The sequence below is a fragment of the Lithobates pipiens genome, unplaced genomic scaffold (genome assembly GCF_037356315.1).
Source record: "Lithobates pipiens isolate NorthernLeopardFrog02 unplaced genomic scaffold, aLitPip1_a1.2 Scaffold_16, whole genome shotgun sequence".
NCBI lineage: Eukaryota > Metazoa > Chordata > Amphibia > Anura > Ranidae > Lithobates > Lithobates pipiens.
The window spans coordinates 213989460-214009139 of NW_027507748.1; the positions used below are offsets into that span (position 1 = coordinate 213989460).

Genomic DNA, 19680 nt, shown 5'->3' on the forward strand with positions numbered 1-19680 from the left:
TGCCCTCGAGGACTATTTTAGGACACGGTTTGGGGACAAGCTGCGTGTACCTGTTTTTTTGGTTTGCTACACAGCAGCAGGGAGTTTCTGGGGTTCAGGGGGTGGGGTTTTTAGTTCATGCAGCCCTCCAAGTCAGTTTTTTTATTTTTCATATGCTTGGTTACACGTATGTCTCACATAGTCAATTGTATTTCCTTCTGTTACTTTGGGTACTGTGTCTCTTGCTGGACAGGTTTAATGGGGGATGATGGCGGGACAAATGTTTAATGTGGTCTCCTGGAATGTTCGAGGATTGAATGACAAATTCCGTAGAGCTTTAATGTTTCAATTCTTAAAACCGCTTAGTCCTCATGTGGTGTTCCTGCAGGAGACGCATCTGGATGGGAGCAGGGTGCTAGCCTTACGTAGAGCCTGGATACAACGGGCGATACATGCAACTTACTCTACTTACTCCAGGGGAGTGTCAATCTTAATCAGTAAGGCGGTACCCTGCACCATACATCGTGTGATCTCGGACCCTGGGGGAAGGTATCTGATTGTAGTCGCTGATATTGGCACCTACAAGGTGGTCTTAGTTAATGTTTATATTCCACCCCCTTTTCAGATTCAGATTTTGTATGATATTTTGGGTAAATTGGCACCTTACATGCACCTCCCTCTTCTTATTGCTGGGGATTTCAATGCCATACTCTCTACCGCTTTGGACACCTCTAATGCGTCTAGAGTGGCATCGGCTGACCTTTCTGCCTGGGCGGCCACGGCTTCCCTGACAGAATTGTGGCGGTGGAAGAACCCTACTACTAGAGGTTACTCGCATCTTTCCAAAACGCATAGATCATCCTCGAGGATTGACTTAGCGTTCGCGAATGCATCAATGTTGCAGCTGGTGGGCGGAGCTACATATTTAGCGGGTGGTCTGTCTGATCATACGCCTCTGTCAATACATATTGGTCTCACCTCAGGCTCTGGGGGGGGGGGGGGCTGGAGGCTTAACCCTGGCTGGCTGGAGGTGGAGGAGGTGTCCACTCAGGTTGCGCCACACTTTGGTAAGTATTGGGAGGATAATGTGGGTACTGCTGCTTCAACCGTGGTGTAGGATGCGTTTAAAGCCTGCATGCGCGGTCACTATATCTCGGCTATTAAGCAGGCACGCAGGTCTCATAATCAGAAAGAGCAGGAATTGCAGGACAGGGAGAGGGTGTGTGCTTTGGCACATGCTAATAACCAATCGGATGTCACGTATGGTGAACTTCTGGAGGCGAGGCGTGTTTTGGCACTCCATTATACCGAATTAGCTCATACGTCTAGGACAAAGCTGGCTGAATCACTTTTTGAGCGGGGGGACAAAAATGGCAAGTTGCTTGCTATGTTGGTTGCGGAACAGAGAGTTCAGACTAACATACCTTGCATTAAAAACGATCGGGGGGACATTCCCACAGATCCTGTGGCTATCTTGGACACTTTTGTGGACTTCTATAGAACCCTGTATGCTCCTCTCCCGGCTTACAGCTCACTGGAACTGGACGGGCTGTTGGCGTCCCTGGATGTCCCGGTGCTGTCCGAAAGGGACAGGGACATGTTGGACGCTGATATAACTGAGGAGGACATTGAGAGGGCCATTAGGTCCTTCCCTCCACATAAGTCTCCGGGTCCCGATGGTTTCTGTGTTGAATGGTACAGGGCACATTTAGAGGACTTGGTTCCCAGGCTAAAGTGTCTCTTTCACTACTGTATTGAACATAAGTGTCTTCCTGACTCCCTACTAGAGGCGCAGGTTATTCTACTGCCAAAGCCGGGTAAGGATCCCCTGTCATGTTCGTCTTATAGGCCTATAGCACTGCTGAATCAAGATTTGAAAATCTTAACCAAAATTTTGGCTACCAGACTTTCCCAAGTCATCACTACCTTGGTGGACATAGATCAGACGGGATTTATTCCGCAGAAATCTACGGATACCAACTTGCGCAGGCTGTTTACTCATCTGCAGGTCGAACATGACAGGACGGGCGAGAGAGTAGTGGTCTCCCTCGACATGGCTAAGGCCTTCGATTCTGTAGACTGGCAGTATTTGCTGGCAGTTCTGCGGCACATGGGTTTTGGGGAGGTTTTTGTTACTTGGATTTCCCTACTTTATAGCAACCCCCGGGCGGTTATCAAAATAGGTGCCTTGATCTCCTCTCAGTTTAACGTGGGCAGGGGCACGCGTCAAGGGTGCCCGCTGTCTCCATCCTTATTTGCGTTGGCAATAGAGCCCTTGGCTATAGCTCTGCGGAGGTCCCCTGAGGTTGGAGCTTTGGAGGTGGGGGGTATCAGGGAATGCCTAGCGTTATATGCGGATGATATGCTTCTATTTCTGCAGGACGCGGGGCCCTCCTTGGAGGCTGTGTTTGGGGTGCTTGACACCTTTGCCACATACTCCGGGCTCCGGGTTAATTGGGAGAAGTCAAATGTCATGGCTATTGACGGGGGGGCTCGTGCTTTGGCAACCACTAAGGTCCCCATTGCATGGGTGCAGGAGTTCAGGTATTTGGGTGTGAGGGTGTCCCCAAGAGTAGGTGATTATATGTCTCTCAATCTTCTTCCATTGCTGGCCAAGGTGAAGGTACAACTGGATGCATGGAAACATTTGCCGCTGTCCCTGATTGGTAGGGTTAACCTACTGAAAATGAAGGTTTTACCAGTGTTTTTATACTTTTTGCGAAACACGCCTGTTTGGATCGCCTGCTCCTTTTTCAGGAGGGTGAACAGTCTGTTCAGCTCGTTTTTGTGGGCCGCTGCACATCCCAGGATAAGTCTCCGTGTTTTACAGGAGCCCTGGGGTCAAGGGGGCTTGGCATTACCGGATCTATTTAAGTATTTTATAGCTGGACAGATGGTGGTCGCCAGGAGATGGTTAACAAGGGATGACGGGGATTCCGCCACGGTACTAGAGGCAGCCCTTCTGGGCTCGTATGAGAGCTTATCATACCTGGTGTATAGGGGTCCAGGGGCCTCTCCTTCCCTGACAGTCTCCATGCGAGTAACGATGCGAGCTTGGGACAGGGCGCAGGTCTTGATGAAGCACGGAGGGGGGTGCTGGTCGCCGGACGCCCCTCTATGGTTCAATCCCAGGCTGCCGCATTTTGGTGCGATCCCTGACCCGGTGATATGGGCCAGGGTGGGCATAAAACAACTCATGCACATAGTGGGGGGAACTAGGCTATACACTTTTGATCAACTGAAAACGAAATACAATCTACGAACTGGTATTTTTTTCGCTACCTCCAGTTGAGACACGCCTTCCTCACCCAGTTTGGTTCTGATGCTTTGGAGCTGGGTGTGTCTCCCCTGGAGAGAGTGCTGCGGACGGGGGACCTTTTGAAGCCCTTGTCCGCGGTTTACAAAGAGCTGTTCGTTGATAGACCCAGTGTGGTACAAAAATGTAGGGACACATGGAGCGCTTTGGTGCCGGACTTTGGGGGGGAGGACTGGGACGACATGTGGGCCTATCCTTTCCAGACTCTGGTGTCGGCCAGAGATAGACTTATTCAATATAAAATTCTATACAGGGTACACTACACACCTGCAAGGCTAGCTGGAATGTATGGTACGGGTGCGACGGAGTGCTGGAGGTGTACGGAGGACCGAGCTGGTTTTGCTCATATATTCTGGCAGTGCCCACAGATTAGGGACTTTTGGAGGGGAGTGACGGACACCATACAAACAGTCCTCTTGGTGCCGATTCCTCTTACGGTCGCGGTTTGTTTGCTGGGGCTGGTGGAGGAGTTGGCTCCTAGAAGGGCACAAAGGACTATGATATCTCTGTCTTTGTTCTATGCGCGTAAAGCCATCCTGCTATATTGGAAAAAGCCTGAACCACCTACTGTGTCCTATTGGAAAAGCCTGATTAACAAAGCACTTCCACTATACAGGGCCACGTACCTTAGTAGGGGATGCTCCAAAAAATTTGAGAAAGTGTGGCAGGGCTGGCTGGACGCCAAAGATACTTTGAATTAGTTTGCTGAGTGGGGAGAGGACTCCTGGATAGCCAATGGGTGCACGGGGCAGGTTGATGCTATGAGACCTAAGGGTCTTTCTGTTGTACATGCGGAGTCAGGGTGCATCATTACTTTTTGGGGAGCCAGTTTTTCTCTGAGGGATACGACTAATGTATATGTTCTGTGATTTGTATTTGACTGGGGGGCTGCACAGGGGTATGGGTGGGAGGGGGGGGAGGGGTTCTGGGTCATATGTTATATGTGTTGTTTGTGTTGAAAAACTGTTAATAAAAATAAATTTACAAAAAAAAAAAAAAAAAGGAATCAGAGAGTCCCATGCGGAACTGATGACGAAGGGCAGCATCATTCCAGTTCGTATCCGCACCCCATCGCCTGAACTCGGCCACACAGTCCTCTACCGCCATTCGTCCCTGCTGGAGGGTTCGCAAGGCGGTTTCTGCAGTCGCTGAAAGTTGAGGATCTTCGTATAAATTGAGCCATTGCATCAAAGAAGGTTGTAAGATTGGCCAAGGCTGCATCCTTCTGTTCTAAAAGGCGGTGAGCCCAGGTCTGGGGGTCTCCAGAGAGTAAGGATACCACAAAACCCACCTTGGTGGCCTCCAAAGAAAAGGTCTGTGGTTGGAGGGCAAAATACAATTTGCAGGAGTTACGGAAGGCCCTAAAGCTGCTGCGGTTCCCAGAAAATCGCTCAGGTGTAGGAACCTTAGGTTCTGGTGGTAGCATCACAACTGTAGGTGCTGGTCCTGCTTCGGCTGAAGGATCTGATGGTTGAGGGGCTCCCAGGGATCCAGAAGGGTTGGGTAGGGCGATCACCCATTCTTCCAGCCGGGTGTAGCCTTGCTGGAGGTTCTTAACTGCTTTAGAAAGTCCTGCCAGGTGTTGACACAGTTCTTCCATGGCGGAGGCTCCCCGCTCGGGCTCAGACATGGCTGTCTGCTACGGTCACGTACCTTGTGGTATTGAGCCCGAATTGCGGAGAGAGGCCTCCCTTACGACTCCCACTACCGATTTCCTGGTAAGGTAACAGGGAACACAGGAGTAAGGAGGGGTACAGGTACCTGGCAGGATCAACAGATGGGAAGGGATGAATTGGTGGGGATTCAGCTTTCCAGACTGGAGCAGCTGGGTGGACAGAATCAACACAGCAGACTGGATCACAACAGCAGGTGGAATAGTTCAGTAAAGTAGGTAACCACAGCAGATGGATCAGTTCAGTAAACTGGATAAGCTTTAGCAGGTAACTACAGCAGATGGATCAGTTCAGTAAAGCAGGTAATCACAGCAGATGGATCAGTTCAGTAAACTGGTTAAGTTTTAGCAGGTAACTTACAGCAGATGAACACAGTTCAGTAAAGCAGGATCACCTTAGCACATGGAAAAACAGGCCGGGTCAGGTATCAGACTGGAAGCGAGGCACAAAGGAACAGGCAGGAGAGTCGTCACAACAAGCCGGGGTCGGTGCAGGCAGATAACAGATGGGTCACAGGCAGGCCGGGTGAAATCAGAGATGAATACTACGGATCAGATTCACAGGTATACAATGCTGTAGAGCAGACAACAGAGACCATCAGTAATAGACAGGTTTAAATAGCCTGTTTGGCGCCAACACGGCGCACACGCGCTCCCGCGCACGAACGCACGCACGCAACCGCAGTGACGCCCGCGGCAGTAAGCCAGAAGACCTGGGGTTCAGATTCTTCATAAAACTTCCATGACACTAGCTCACTAACAATTCAATAAACATTACCATAAACAAACACAGGGTTAATTAGCACAAACAACAATGTGTGAATACTCCTACAAGCCAGACTAGACTCATTTACACAACAGACAGTTGGCTGGAGTTCATGACATTAGCATCTAAGGCCGCGTACACACGGGCGGACTGTTCGCCCAACTTTGTCCGCTGAACAGTGTTTCAGCGGACAGTCCGCTCGTGTGTGGGCTTCAGCGGACAGTTTCAGCGGACTGTCTGACGAACAAAGTCTTACGGAATTTCCGTAAAACTGTCCGCTGAAACTTTCGAAATGAGCGAACTGTTCCCGCCCGGAGAAAAGTCTGCTCATTTTGAGCGGGTCTCCAGGTAGGCGGGGCCTGCGAAGGAGACGTCGCGGGGCCCGCCGCCTGGTATGGACTTAAAGGTGAACCCCAACGCCGAAAAAAATCGGCGTGGGGGTCCCCCCAAAGTCCACAACAGACCCTTGTCCGAGCACGCTACCCGGCCGGCCAGGAAAGGGGGGCGAGCGAGCGCCCCCCCCCCTCCTGAGCCGTACCAGGCCGCGTGCCCTCAACATGGGGGGTGCCTTGGGGAAGGGGGGCCGCGCGGCCCCCCCACCCCAAAGCACCTTGTCCCCATGTTGATGAGGACAAGGGCCTCTTCCCGACAACCCTGGCCGTTGGTTGTCGGGGTCTGCGGGCGGGGGACTTATCGGAATCCGGGAGCCCCCTTTAATAAGGGGGCCCCCGGATACCGGCCCACCACCCTATGTGAATGAGTATGGGGTACAATGTACCCCTACCCATTCACCTGTAAAATAAAAGTACAAAAAAAAACACAACACACAAGATAAAATACTTTATTGCACAGCTCCGGGGGTCTTCTCGCCGGACTCCTCCGCTATCTTCTTGTAGCTCTTTTGCTAGCGGAGGAGTCCGGCTTTCTTCCTCCCCACCGCCGGCCTCTTCTCCCGACTTCGGGGGTCTTGTCCCCCTCTTCGGTTCTTCTGCCGGGCCACCGCGCCTTCTTATAGCTCTTTTAGAGGCGGTGGCCCGGTCTTCTGGTACGGCTCAGGAGGGGGGGGGGGGGGGGCGCTCGCTCGCCCCCTTTCCTGGCCGGCCGGGTAGCGTGCTCGGACAAGGGTCTGTTGTGGACTTGGGGGGACCCCCACGCCGATTTTTTTCGGCGTTGGGGTTCCCCTTTAAGTCCATACCAGGCGGCGGGGCCAGCGACGTCTCCGTCGCGGGCCCCGCCTACCTTGACACGCGCTCTAAATGAGCGTACTTTCCACCGCGTGTGTGGGCGAGTCCGTTCATTTCAAAAGTTGCACGGACTTAGTACGACGAACTTAGTCTGCCGTATTAGTCCGCTCAAAAAGTGCTGTGTGTGGGCAAGTTCGTTCATTCAAAAGTTTGGGCAGACAGTCCGCCCGTGTGTACGCCGCCTAACAGTTTGTGTCCCAACAGCATGAGACAACACACATTATATATACAGCATTGAATCTGACTAGCGCAGATCATAGTTGGGTTCTCATTCACCCTGTGCCCCTTAAAATCCAGGGCCCATAATCTGTCGGCAAGAGGCTCGCATTCAGTCCTCTCAAAAAGCTTCGGGCCCAGCTAGCTCTGTCACAACCCCCAAATAGCCAATCTCCATGAAAATGAAAACCAGTCAGGAGCTTTTTGCATGGTGCTTCAGCTGACCAAATTTTTAATCACAGGATCCTATGCATGTGTACTAGCACAAGCGCAAGGAAGGGCACCTGGTGAATAGAATCTTTCATTGGAAACATAATAGTCTATGGTAAAACATAATGCCCTTGGCAGTTCGGCCAAATCCTGGGTTTGTTGTGCAGGAACCTCCTTAAGGGCTTGTCAGATGCCTATTGCAAGGGTCACATCACAAACGTACTTAAGGTCTTGCACTAATTGGTCTGCTAGTTCCATGCAGACAGGAGAAGCCTGTTGCTCTCCCAATTCACGGTGCAACAGTTTTGCCCACTCAGTGTCTGGGACACAAGTACGGATGCCAGTACTGGTCAAATGGTTGACTCAACAACCGTAAATCAAGGAACGAACCACTGCCTCTGCCTTCCTGTCCGTGGGATCCTTAAATGCAGGAGTCCCCTCTACCGGGATCGTGTTTACTTTGTTTAACCTGGAAACTGGGGGGGGGGTCCACGACCGGAGGCAACCACTTTTTGAGAAGGCCCTCCTCAAAAGGGTAATGCACCGCCATGTATTTGGGGACTGAAAAGGTCCATTGTGGTCGACCCAATTCCTTGTAAATTAACCTGTCAAAATAAGTCAGATACGGGAACACCTTAGGTGAACAGGCTGGCTTACGGGACCCAAAAGGGACCGCTACATCAGCGGAGGGATCGGCTGGCTCCTGAATCTTCAGGGTATCACACACAGCTGTGATAAGTGCTCCAACAAGCGCTTTGTTGCGCACGCCCCTGGACTCATCCTCACTGTCCAGACGGTCCTGGTCAGCGTCATCTGAAACGACAGAGCAGGGGTCACCAGCCTCAGCAGGGCCCGAGTCTGTGTCAGAGCTCTCCCCAGAGGACGGGGGGAGGAGCAGGGGCCAATTTTTAGCACCTTTGGGCCCACGCACCGCCTCCATCCTAGCAACGAACAAATTGAGGACCGCACATTCTGCAGGTGAACCGGTTGCTATTGCCTGGATTTCGGGGGAAGAAACACCAGTTTCTGAAGCCATGCTGACCCTACTCTGTCTGCCAGCTGACGGGGACTTAGGACAGTGGTGGTCCCACCCTCCTAACTGCTGCTGGCTGAGGGGCTCTTTCCCGCAGGACTCACCACCCTGACTGGTTCTGCGATGTCCAGCAAGTAGCATCTTTGTTACTTGTCAGCTCCCAGGTGCCTAGGAAATCACACTGTCATCCAGAGCTGCTGCTTATGGCGCTGAAACGGATCTACAATGTACTCAGGCTCAAAGAAAATGGCAGCCGAGCATCCAGTATAAGGACATAAAGCACAGAGAAAATGGCCACCAGACTACAGGAAAGCATGCAGCTCCTAGAGACTGACCAAAAAACATGCTCAGGCTGCAAGAAAATGGGCACCGGGCGTCCAGTATAAAGGACAAAACCATAGGGAAAATGTTCACCAGGCTACAGGAGAGAATGCTGCTCCTTGCCCTCACCTAAGATGGCCGCTGAACACTGAAAACCATGAGGGACATTGACATATAATGGTGGTGAACAGCGTTGCAGGGATCACAGACACAGCCTCAACAGACTCCCCCTGGGAGAGAAACACACACATCAGGGCACAGCCAGCTAGCGCAGCCTCCCCCTAAGTGAGAGCCCCTGCACATGACACACGCACACACACCACTCAGCAGCCACATGCAGCATCGCCCACAGGGAAGGGGGGGAGATAGGAACAGGGAGAGAAGAGAGGGAGGTGAGGGACCCCCGAATCGACCTCCCAGGGAATGCCCAGCTGTTCAGCCCCACCGAGGTAGGGAGAGCTGTACTTAACCATCCTGTAGAGTTGGGAAACATTCCATCACAGACCCACTCTCCAATCAGTATGGGGTGGCTACTGGCCATGGCCTACTGTGACGCAGACATGATCAGTAGCCCAGTCATGTGTGCCCCGGAACATTAAAGGTCACCGACCACTTCTGGAACTGAGGTACGTCGTGGCCGACCCAGCGTGTAGCTCTGGTCTGCATGCACTCGCTGGCCAGGCTGGGGAGACTACACGGATAAGGGTATCCAACCTGTCACCCAGCAGGCTGTTGCTAGCCGATCACAGCATCTTTAGTCTTGCGCAAAAAGTCAAAGCTTGTGCAGAAAAAAAAAAAAGCGTGGACTGATGGGCCCACAGGGTTCCTAGGTACTTCTTCACTAGACAAAATAAAACTGAGTGCTGTATGGCAGGCTGGGGGGTTGTTACCTAAGGGACAGCCCCTTGGGCGGAACTAAAAGTCCTGTGTTTTTCATAACATGTTATGCCTAGTCTTCTCCTAAAGTAGGCGTAACAAGCCAATGGCTAAGAGAGGAGTTGTGTCAGTCAGTGAATATAAGAGAAATCAAATTTAATCAACATGACCATCCTTCTGAAAATTATTATTATATCTATTTAGAGTTCTCCCAATAACCATCCCAGCTTATTTTTTTTTTTTAAGAATTATGCAGCAGAGCGCAATATGATTCACTCGGAGACAGATTAAGCAAAGACTGCCAAAAGAAACCTTATATCTTCTTAAATCATGGAGCAAGCTTAGGTCTTCTTAAGGACACGCTAGGGCTATATAAAAACTGCCAAGTGCATGGGTAGGCTTAACAAAAAAGTACTGTATCCAGCAAGTGCAGAAAAATGTAGCTGCAGCTAAAAAGTAGTACCTACTTCTACCAATGCCAGTAGGTGGTGCAAGGGATGGAGCCCAAAATGGATTAAAGGATAGATGAGTGCAAGGGTGACAAATTGAGCCATAAGGTACTGTCTACAAGCACAGTGCTTTAGACAATGATGTTCATTGAGGGGCGTTCTTGGGCTGGAGTCTGTAGAACTGACAGGACCCATTACTGTACTGAAGGGCAATTGCAGGAGAACACCAGCATGAAAAAGATGGAAAAGGTTCCCCCACTTGACACAGCAATAATGGGGTGCCCCAGCTCACTGTACAGATGGGCAGACAGGAGCAGAGCACTGCTTTGGATCTAAACTGAAGTAATACTCTTTCATGACTTGTAGCAGAGTCCTGCGACAACTGGACTACAAATCAGGTACACATACAATATGGCACAGCCCTGGTCCTGACATGCAAAAAGCAATTAATACTGGCCTGACTTTAAGGCCTCATGCACACTGGATTTTATTTATTTTTTTACAGCTGCTGGCTTCAGACATTTTTTCATTTCTACAGTCAATACACTCTCCAGCATGTTATCCTATGTGCCTATGCTCACATAAGCTATCAACTGTTTTTTGCTGGGGGATTTTTTGGCTTTGTAAAAAAAAAAAAAAACACCCATAACTATTAGGTTCTAAGAAGTGTATTTCAGCTGTAAAAAAAAAACAAAAAAAAAAAAAAAGAGCTCACCAGCATTTAACGTTTTTGATCCATTGTGGGGGGGGGGGGAGAAAAAGAAAACCGTACGCTACAAAAAACGCTATTGCAAAAACGTTTAAAAACCTTCATGTAAAGCTGCTGGCGTTATTATAATGTCCAGTGTGCATGAGGCCTAAGGCCCCTTTCAAACGGACAGCTGTTCTGCCGCAGTTTAGCATGTTTATTTTTTTTCTGTGAAATTCAAGACTCCAGGCACAGCGATCAGCTGCATTTGTACAGTGCAATTTCCTGCGTTTATGTGCGTTTCTGCGCAGTTGCGTTCAGCTGCAGTTATATAGTCGTTCCTATAGCAACCTTTTTTTGGTCCTTTGAATCCCTTCTCATGCTTTTGGACACAAAAGACTGATTACCTGCAGTTATGTGCATATAGCTGCGCTACAACGCACCTGGACGCATTCAATCCTATTTTTTCTATTCGCACTGAACCACATGTAACGAAATCACAGCTAAACGCTGTGTGTGAATGGGGCCATAGGGAAGCACTGTGTGCTTTTAGCTGCGGTAGAAAACTAGAAATTCTGCAGCTAAAAGCACCATTCTATCAGTCCGTGTGAAAGGGGCCTAAATGTGAATTTCAAAATCCTCAGCCTAATAAAAGACTCCTGGTTGGCTTTATCCTGTGCTGGCCAACACGGTTTTGTTGCTAGTGTCAATTCTCCTGTAAGAGGTACTTTAACAATTCCTTTTTCACTCAATGCATGCTAAGAAAATACTTTCCAGACATTCCCTATAAAATAGCAAATATTGAGTTCAGGTATCTTGTTATAGCGCAGCAACCCCCCCCCCCCATATCTCCCAAGTGTGCTACTGTGTTGTCATAATGTGACAAACTACAAGAGGCTATTTCAACAAACATTGCACAGCTATAAAAATAAAAATAAAAAAAGGTGTGTAATACTCTTTCCCATCAGGTCTGTCATATGCCCTTTTATTGCCCACAGTATAGCAGAGTGTTTCTCGACTCCAGTCCTCAAGGCGCACCAACAGGTCATGTTTTCAGGATTTCCACTATTTAGCACAGGTGATTTGATCAGTTTTCACTGCCTTAGTAATTACCACAGCCATTTAATCTGAAGGGAAATTCTGAAAACATGACCTGCTGGTGGGCCTTGAGGACTGGAGTTGAGAAACACTGGTATAGCAGATAGGGGACCAATAAATGGTGTCCACTATTATCATTAATCAGGAAGCAGCTGCAAGTAATTCAGCACTGGGTAAAAATCTAGGAAATGGCATTTGATCATTTGGGTCGTCTGACCTAATTCAGGTTTATGATCACAGCCATCAAAAATTCCACATAGAAGGTTCTCATTTTCAAAGTACAACTGGTTTCTCCCTCCCAACTGGTCTTTTACGTACCTTCAGCCTTAAACTATCAGTCGATGTTCAGCTCTGCGTTAAGACTCACAGCTTATATGAATATCCACTTCATACTGTAAAATGCACACTGCAGCCCGATCCATTCCTATGAGAAAGCAGTACTCATAGCAGGCCTAGTTGCCTGGAGTACAGCTTTCGCATATGAATAGAGCTGTAGCACACATGCACTGTAAAAAGATGAGGAGAAAAATGTAAGCAAAAACCTGTCAAAAAAACAAAAACAAAAAAAAAACAAACACACACTTCGCACTGAAAACAAACAAAAATAAAAAAACAAACAAACACACAAATCAGTTACCAATGGTTTATTTAAACAAAGCCTTACATGTTGTATGAGTGACCATGACAAAACAAATCTTGAAGCTAAAATTATTCCATCCTAGCTTTCAGTTGACTCTTATGAATTCTATGGCTAATGCAAGTTTGGGATTTTGACTTATGAGCTGGAAAATCTGGTCTCAAATTTCAAACACCAATCAGCTCTAAAAAAAATAAAAAAATAAAAAAAATAAACCAAACACACCCCCTCCCCCCCCCCCCCCCCCCCACAAACACCCCCATACAACAAAACTTTAGAAAATTACTTTTTTTAGACTTGATTTTACTATGAAGATTACTGCAGTAGATAAAATCCATAATATAAAAAACACAAAAGGGCATATTACAATTACTTGCTCAAAAGTGAACAGAAAGCAAGGTCAAGTGGTTTAAAGTTTAATATGCCACAATGTGATATGCGCAGCCAAAGTTATACCAACGTGATCCAAAAACAATATACTTGTAATACAGAAGTTTAGAAACAAGCAAACTACTAGAAATCTTTTAAACTTTAGTGGTCTTGGGGAAAAATTATGACAGCAACCACTGCCACTCTTTAGAATATGCTATATAGTTAAAATTAGTAGTACCATATAGAATTTTCACAGCAACGGTTTTAAGCCTAAAACAATACTGGATCCATGGATCAATAGGGCTACATGCCTACCACTGTTTCAGGATTATTAAAAAAATAAAAAATCCTGTTTGCTGCATCTTTGGTGTGGATTCCATCACAATGTGCCTTATATTGCAAATGGTAACATGTAAAACATCCTATATGAAAAATGCAGAGTGAATGTAGTCGGACTTATGTGCCATCATATTTTCCCACTTATGTTAGGTTTACATCTCTGACAGTGGGCAACAGGTGTAAAATTGCATGCGTTCCACCCATACAGAAAAGGCACTGCACTTTAGCAGACATGCTGGAGCAACATCAATTCTTTGACGGCTGTTCGATGATACGATTCAGTGGGGACTTATTTCCCCAGAGTATCTTGTGGGTAGGGCAGCCTATTGAAACGAATGGGCTGTCATACCCATGACATGCATACAACCCTCACACATCTGAATGGAGCCTAATGGATTACCCACAGCAGACAGTGCATCTCTAGATTACCTTTATCAAGTAGTGTTAAGGTGTAGTTTTTATAAACCTCCAATTGAACAAAGTCTATTGTACCAACCAGTAGATATAATACATTAGGTGGCCATGTGTACTTGTGCATACAGGGAAGTGGTGGGGGGGGGTGAGGAGATTAGCCAATATCCCTGACCCCAGGCCCTCTTTGTGGAAAGTAATGGACTGGCCAGAGAAACGCTGACTTGGGCAATTTTCTCCAAGCTAGGACACATGAATGTCTACCATGCAGACAACCTAAGCATTGAGTTTTTGCAGTAATACTTTCTACAGAAAACCCAAACTGAAAGAACTACAGAGTCGTGTGTTTTACACTCACAGAATGCTGGGAGCCAGGATGGAATAATTTTAATACTGATTTCAATGGAGGGCTGAAACACTTAGCAAACCATGCAAGGATTCTCAAAATTCTGATATTTTGTTGACATTCCAACCAACTTCAAACACAACATATGAAACTTAACTTGTCTGAACAACCAAACTGATGCTGAAGCAGAACTGGAAAGGAATACAAATGTTTATTCTGAGACGAAGTGATTAAGGAACAGTATTTCACCTTTTCAAATGTGATCATTCAGAAATGATTATTAGCTTAAAGCCAAATAAAAATGAGCTTGGAACATCTGAATGGCCAATTGTGGTGTTTAGAACAAAATAGCAAAACCTTCAGCCATTACAACTACAGTTATACATATGTGAGAATATTAAAGCAAACATTATCCTGTCTAGCCAAATGCAAAAGGAAAAGTTTTGTTGACCAAAAGTACAATATTACACATTAATAGACAGCAGGACCCATTAGCTCTTTTCAACCCAGAAAATGAGACTAAGCTTGACATAAAACAAGAATCGATGCCATGTACAATTACGATCCTTGACGTTTTGGGTGCTGCCATTTCAGACCTTATAAAAATAAAAGCAGCCTGGCTTCTATGGAGGCCACTTGTGTCAAAGACTTGGAACAAGTCAGAACGCCCTGTCTGAATGCTTGTTCTGGGTCAGTGGCTCAAATTATTTAAGCAAGAGGGTAATCTTGAACCAGGCAACTTGCATTTGTAGAGGTCATATAGCCTTTTGTTGGTTCGTGTAGAGTTGCGATGATATAGTTCCAAGCAGCTTTATATGTAGCTTTAAAGGGCCTGTGCACAAAGGATCTTTAGCCAACATCTTCTGATCTTCATTTCGGCTTTCCGAATTGATAAGCATAAAGGAGCAATACCATAAAAAAAAAAAATTTCATTTTGAAAAAGGGAATACTACAAAAAGCCTTCACCCTGACTCAGAATTAAATGCTCGAGTCCAACTCCAGGAGCGCTTGAGGCTCCTTCACTCACCACAGCTGAGCAAGCAATCCAATACAGCACCTGCCCTTGAAATCAATTACTTTAAAAGCTTTGCCAGGCTTCAACTGTTTATTCTCAGCACTGTTAAATGAGTTTGGAACAAATCACACGGTCCTGCGACTAGGGCTGCTGACACTAAGGGGTTGACTTTCTAAAACTGGAGTCTGCAAAATCTGGTGCAATCAGCTTCTTACATGAGCTTGTTTAAGCTTTGACCAAAGGGAGGAGGAGGAAGGGGGGGAATAAAAAAAAAAAAAAAAACTGGAAGCAGATTGGTTTCTATGTAGAGCTGCCCTAGATTTTGCACTCTCCGGTTTTAGTAAAATCAGCCACAAAGTCTCCACCGATTAAGGAAAATATGTGCATCCTCGTTTTAGTCTCTTCTGTAGGCGCACCTTTTTTTTTTTTTTTTTTTTTAAGTAACCAAGTGTGTACAGCTCTATTAAGGCATACACATTTAAGTCTCTCTCTCTTCCAACTTAAAAGCATAAAAGATCTAAAAACAGGCAACCAAGTTACCCCCCCCACACCCCAAAATAATTTTTATTAAAACAAAAACAGTGTAAATTATCCACGTTTATGCTTCATTAACATTACCTAGCAGAACTACTGCCCACACAAATATGTAGGCATGACGTAAAAGGCCTTTTTGTGGAGAGAAAAAAAAAAAAACCCAAACAAAACTTTTTAGCAACTATTCAAACAGATATACCATCCAAGCAAAGGTTTATGAAAACAGGTGGCCGTTAACACAAGTATTTTTATGGCCAGGTTCACACTGGTACGAAAAACGCTCCAACATTGGGAGCTCATGTTGCCATGATGTGTGAAAATCAATGTTTCCCTATGGGAGCCGTCTTGACTGGTCCAACACAAGTCGGTCCGACTTTGAAAATGCTCCCTGTACTACTTTGGCCTGACTTTGATCCTACGAAAAGTTGGATCCTTGTCCTAACCATCCGACTTTGGCATCAAACATTGTGTTATTTCCTGCCCCCTGCTGTAGCCCCTCCCATTGTGTGTTAGTTTTGATTGGTCAAAGGACAAGTCCTACTATCTGAAAAGTCGGATCAAAGTAGTATCCTTGTTCATGGAAAGTCAGATGGATGTAGGACCAATGTAGGACTGATGTCGCAGAGCAAAGTAGGATGAAAGTCTTACACTGTTGTGTGGTATAGTGTGAACCTGGCCTTAAAAGCATATACTCCCAAGCCTTTCACTACAGCCAGAGGTGATCAGATAATGCTAAAATGTTCTAGCAAAAGTAGGGGGCTTGAACAAAGATCTAAAAAAAAAAAAAAAAAAAAAAGAAAAAAAAAGTGCAACATTCTTGGCACTCACCCTTTATAACACTGACTCTGGATTGCAAAAGCACTTCAATCTATTGGAGAAATAGAGGGAGTGCACCATTTAAGTGTAACCTGTAGTAATGCTTAAAAATAAGTAAATGCACTCCTGTGTGAATAAAAGCATGTAAAGATGACCATCTATAAGTTTGCAGAGATTGGAAAGGCAAGCGGCTGTGAACACAGAGGTTGGCAGGAAAGCAGCTGGTATAAGCAGAATTTGGCCGGGAGGCAACTGAATTGTAAAGGAGAAGGAACTCCTGCTATTTTGGAGATGGAACGCAAGCGATCACACTGTACTCATGGCTTCATGGAATCCTCCGGCTGCTTCTGCTTTCCTGCCAACCTCTGCATTCACCAGCAGCTTGCCTTGCCAATCTTTGCAACCTTACAGATAACCATCTTTACAGGCTAAATTTGATTCACACAAAAGCAAGTGCATTTACTTAATCTTATTTTAAGCATTACTACAGGTCACACTTCGATAGTGCGCGCCCTCTCCTCCAATTTATGTGCATTAGGCCATCAAGACCTAATCCAGGGAAACAGCAGCCTCAACCCCTTATTACCTTTTTTTTTTCCCCTGGGGACTCCGTAGCGCCATAGTGTAATTTATAATGCAAACAAATATAGAATGACAAAACTGTACCTTTGTTCACCTACCTAACGATTCAAACTCTGAATGTATTTGCGAAAACATTTCTAAACTCAAAACTGACACCCTATATTTGGGTAGAGCAGGGAAGGCTCAGACATGCTGAAGATTTTTTATTACTGTCTGTGTTCACAGTAGAGAGACACACTAGCAACGCTCATTCAGAAATAGGGAAAACGCTCCAAACATACAAACAGAATTAAACTCGTACTTTTGGGCGATAACCTCAGCTAGCGCTTAATAGTGCGGTCTCCAAAGGGGAATTTGATTCATTTTCTGTGCGAGTATCACAGGTATTGATGGAAAAATCAACTAATTTTCATACCCGACCCTTTTCTCCCACACTTTAAGTTTTGGATGTCATTTTACTAATCAAATGAGAAATTCAACTTCAAGAATTCTTGTCGCACACATTTTAATAAAGGAAGCCATGTGCATGTTTGAGAAACCAAGTACTGCCAGATACCTTCACATACCTCTGGTAGGTCCAACTGCACCACATTCAGGCAGCCCGCATAACTTGTATGCAGAAAGTCAGTGCTGCAGTTCAGAAGTTAGTAAGGGGTGCACTCATTTGAAAGGAGGATGTGTTTTTGCTTCAGCCTTCTGTAAGCAGCACCTGTGGGTATCTGTTTTAAGTCTACGTTCAGTAAAAATGAATCAGCAGGGGACATTTCACATAAATTTAATCTGAAGGGTCCCTTGTACTGGTGCTCAATGTCATAGTGGAAATCTTCAGTCGTATGGTCACCCCATATAACGTAAGCTTTTAAAGTGTTATCTTATTTGCACCTCCACGTTTGTCATTGCCAGTTAGAAAAAACAAAACAAAAACAAAAAAAAAAAAAACACTGTCCCTTTCACATTGTACATCCCTATTGTCCTATACGGTCTGCCTGCACAAGGCTCAGCTGCTTCTAATAGAAGGAAAGAGCGCTGCATATGGACAAAGTGTGCCATTTTCCTTGTCCAACATTCATCCTGTCCGGTGTGCATGTGCACAGCTGATATGGGTATGCATGTGGATTCTTCTGCATCTGCTGCTGGGAGTGCTAGCAGGGGATGGAGCCCAGCCTGGCCTCCTAGCTGTAGCTGAAGGAAGAGAAAGGTGATCATCCCCAATGGAATCCAACCAGGCCACCCCTAGAGCTTAATCATGGGGGGATTTGAGATCCCACATGTGGGGAGTATTTAAGCATCAGTAGTCACTCAATTGTGTGAAGGGCTGACAGGTGTATACAATTGCTAGTGCTGTTTCATTGAATCAAAATTAAACAGCCAGAACTAGCAATTGTATACACCTGTCAGCCTTCATACAATGGAGTGACTACAGATTGTGCTTAAATACTCCCCACATGTATGGGATCTCCATCCCCATAATTAGGCTCTTCCTTATTTTATCCTGTCCTAGAATTTAGCTAGGACAGAGGTTAAAAGGGTGTCAACCACCTAAAGCTTTTTGGAGACCGGCCCATGCAGGACACTGAAGTATACCATGAGAAATAGGCAGCTTTTAAAACCTGAACAGTATTTTGCAATGTGCTGGGGGTGATCGAAAGAATGTAGCATTTTTTTGGAAAAAGTGCACAAAGGTGAACTAAACCTTTACATTTTCTAAGCTTTATGAGACAAATCAGCTTTAAATACATTTCCCTAGAAAAAAAAAAAAAAAAAAAAAAAAGCAGGCTTAAAATGAACAAGGTTATTAAATACACACATAAGCAGGGGGCACATTAGTACCCCATTTTTAAACCTGAATGGTGAAAGGCTATTAGCTGAGAATAAATAAGAAGCTGGTACACAAAAAGGCCAATGACAGGACATGTGAGGATTGCAATCTTAAATCATTATGTATACAAGAGTTATGAGTAAAGCCTTTATAGTCAAGCTAAATTAGAACTGCAGTCATGGTTCTGTGTTAAATTTAACATAATTACAGAAATTAAATTGAACATTAGACATTTATTATGCCCAGGCATGCTCCTGATACCGGAGGGCGCACACACACAGTAGGAATAGACATGCATGTACCATATATATCGTTTTATCTCTAAGCGCTTACAGCAGAGTCATCAGATAGATGGCTATTCTGTCACATCTACAAGTGGTAAAAAAAGTTTATATCCACCGCACAATATATATCGTGAAAGCATATCTAAATAATGTGTGCATGTACCACCAAATATGAAAATGGCAAAGAAACCCCAAACACACAAAAGTCTTTACGAAAATCACACATGTGCTTACTGGGAGCTGTGGAAAAGAAACTAGGGCTTTTGCCAAAAAAAAAAAAAAAAAAAATCCAACAAGTCTCCAGCCTCTATGGAGGAAAGAAAAAAAAAAATCCAATCTTGATCTCAGATCCTGGGGGTATAAACGTATTGAACCGCATCCCAGCACTGAATCCTATAGTTCAATCCCTGAAAATGAAAAGGTAAAATTTGGAGGCTTTGGCCCCAAGTTTTAAGTTTGTCCTGTAATGTGGTAAATCATCCATATGCTTAAAGTCCTTTATGTTCTACACGTGTGTGCAGGAGAAAGTCTGTTCGATGATCCTATGAAAAGATACACAATCCATTAGAACCTGATGCACACAACCTTTTGCATTTAAAGTAAAAAGTTCTAAAATGTCAAATGACCAGCTTAATAAATCAGTGAAATACATATCAG

At 45.7% G+C, this 19680-nt stretch overlaps 1 protein-coding gene across 1 annotated transcript in view; it reads right to left on the reverse strand.

Moving 5' to 3' along the window:
• Nucleotides 1-18874: 18874 nt before the first annotated feature.
• YTHDF2 (YTH N6-methyladenosine RNA binding protein F2) overlaps nucleotides 18875-19680 on the reverse strand; it is a 40358-nt gene continuing 39552 nt past the window's right edge. Inside the window, exon 6 of the mRNA XM_077480992.1 lies at nucleotides 18875-19565. The gene's annotated coding sequence lies outside the window, so the exon portion shown is untranslated. The remainder of the gene's footprint in view (nucleotides 19566-19680) is intronic.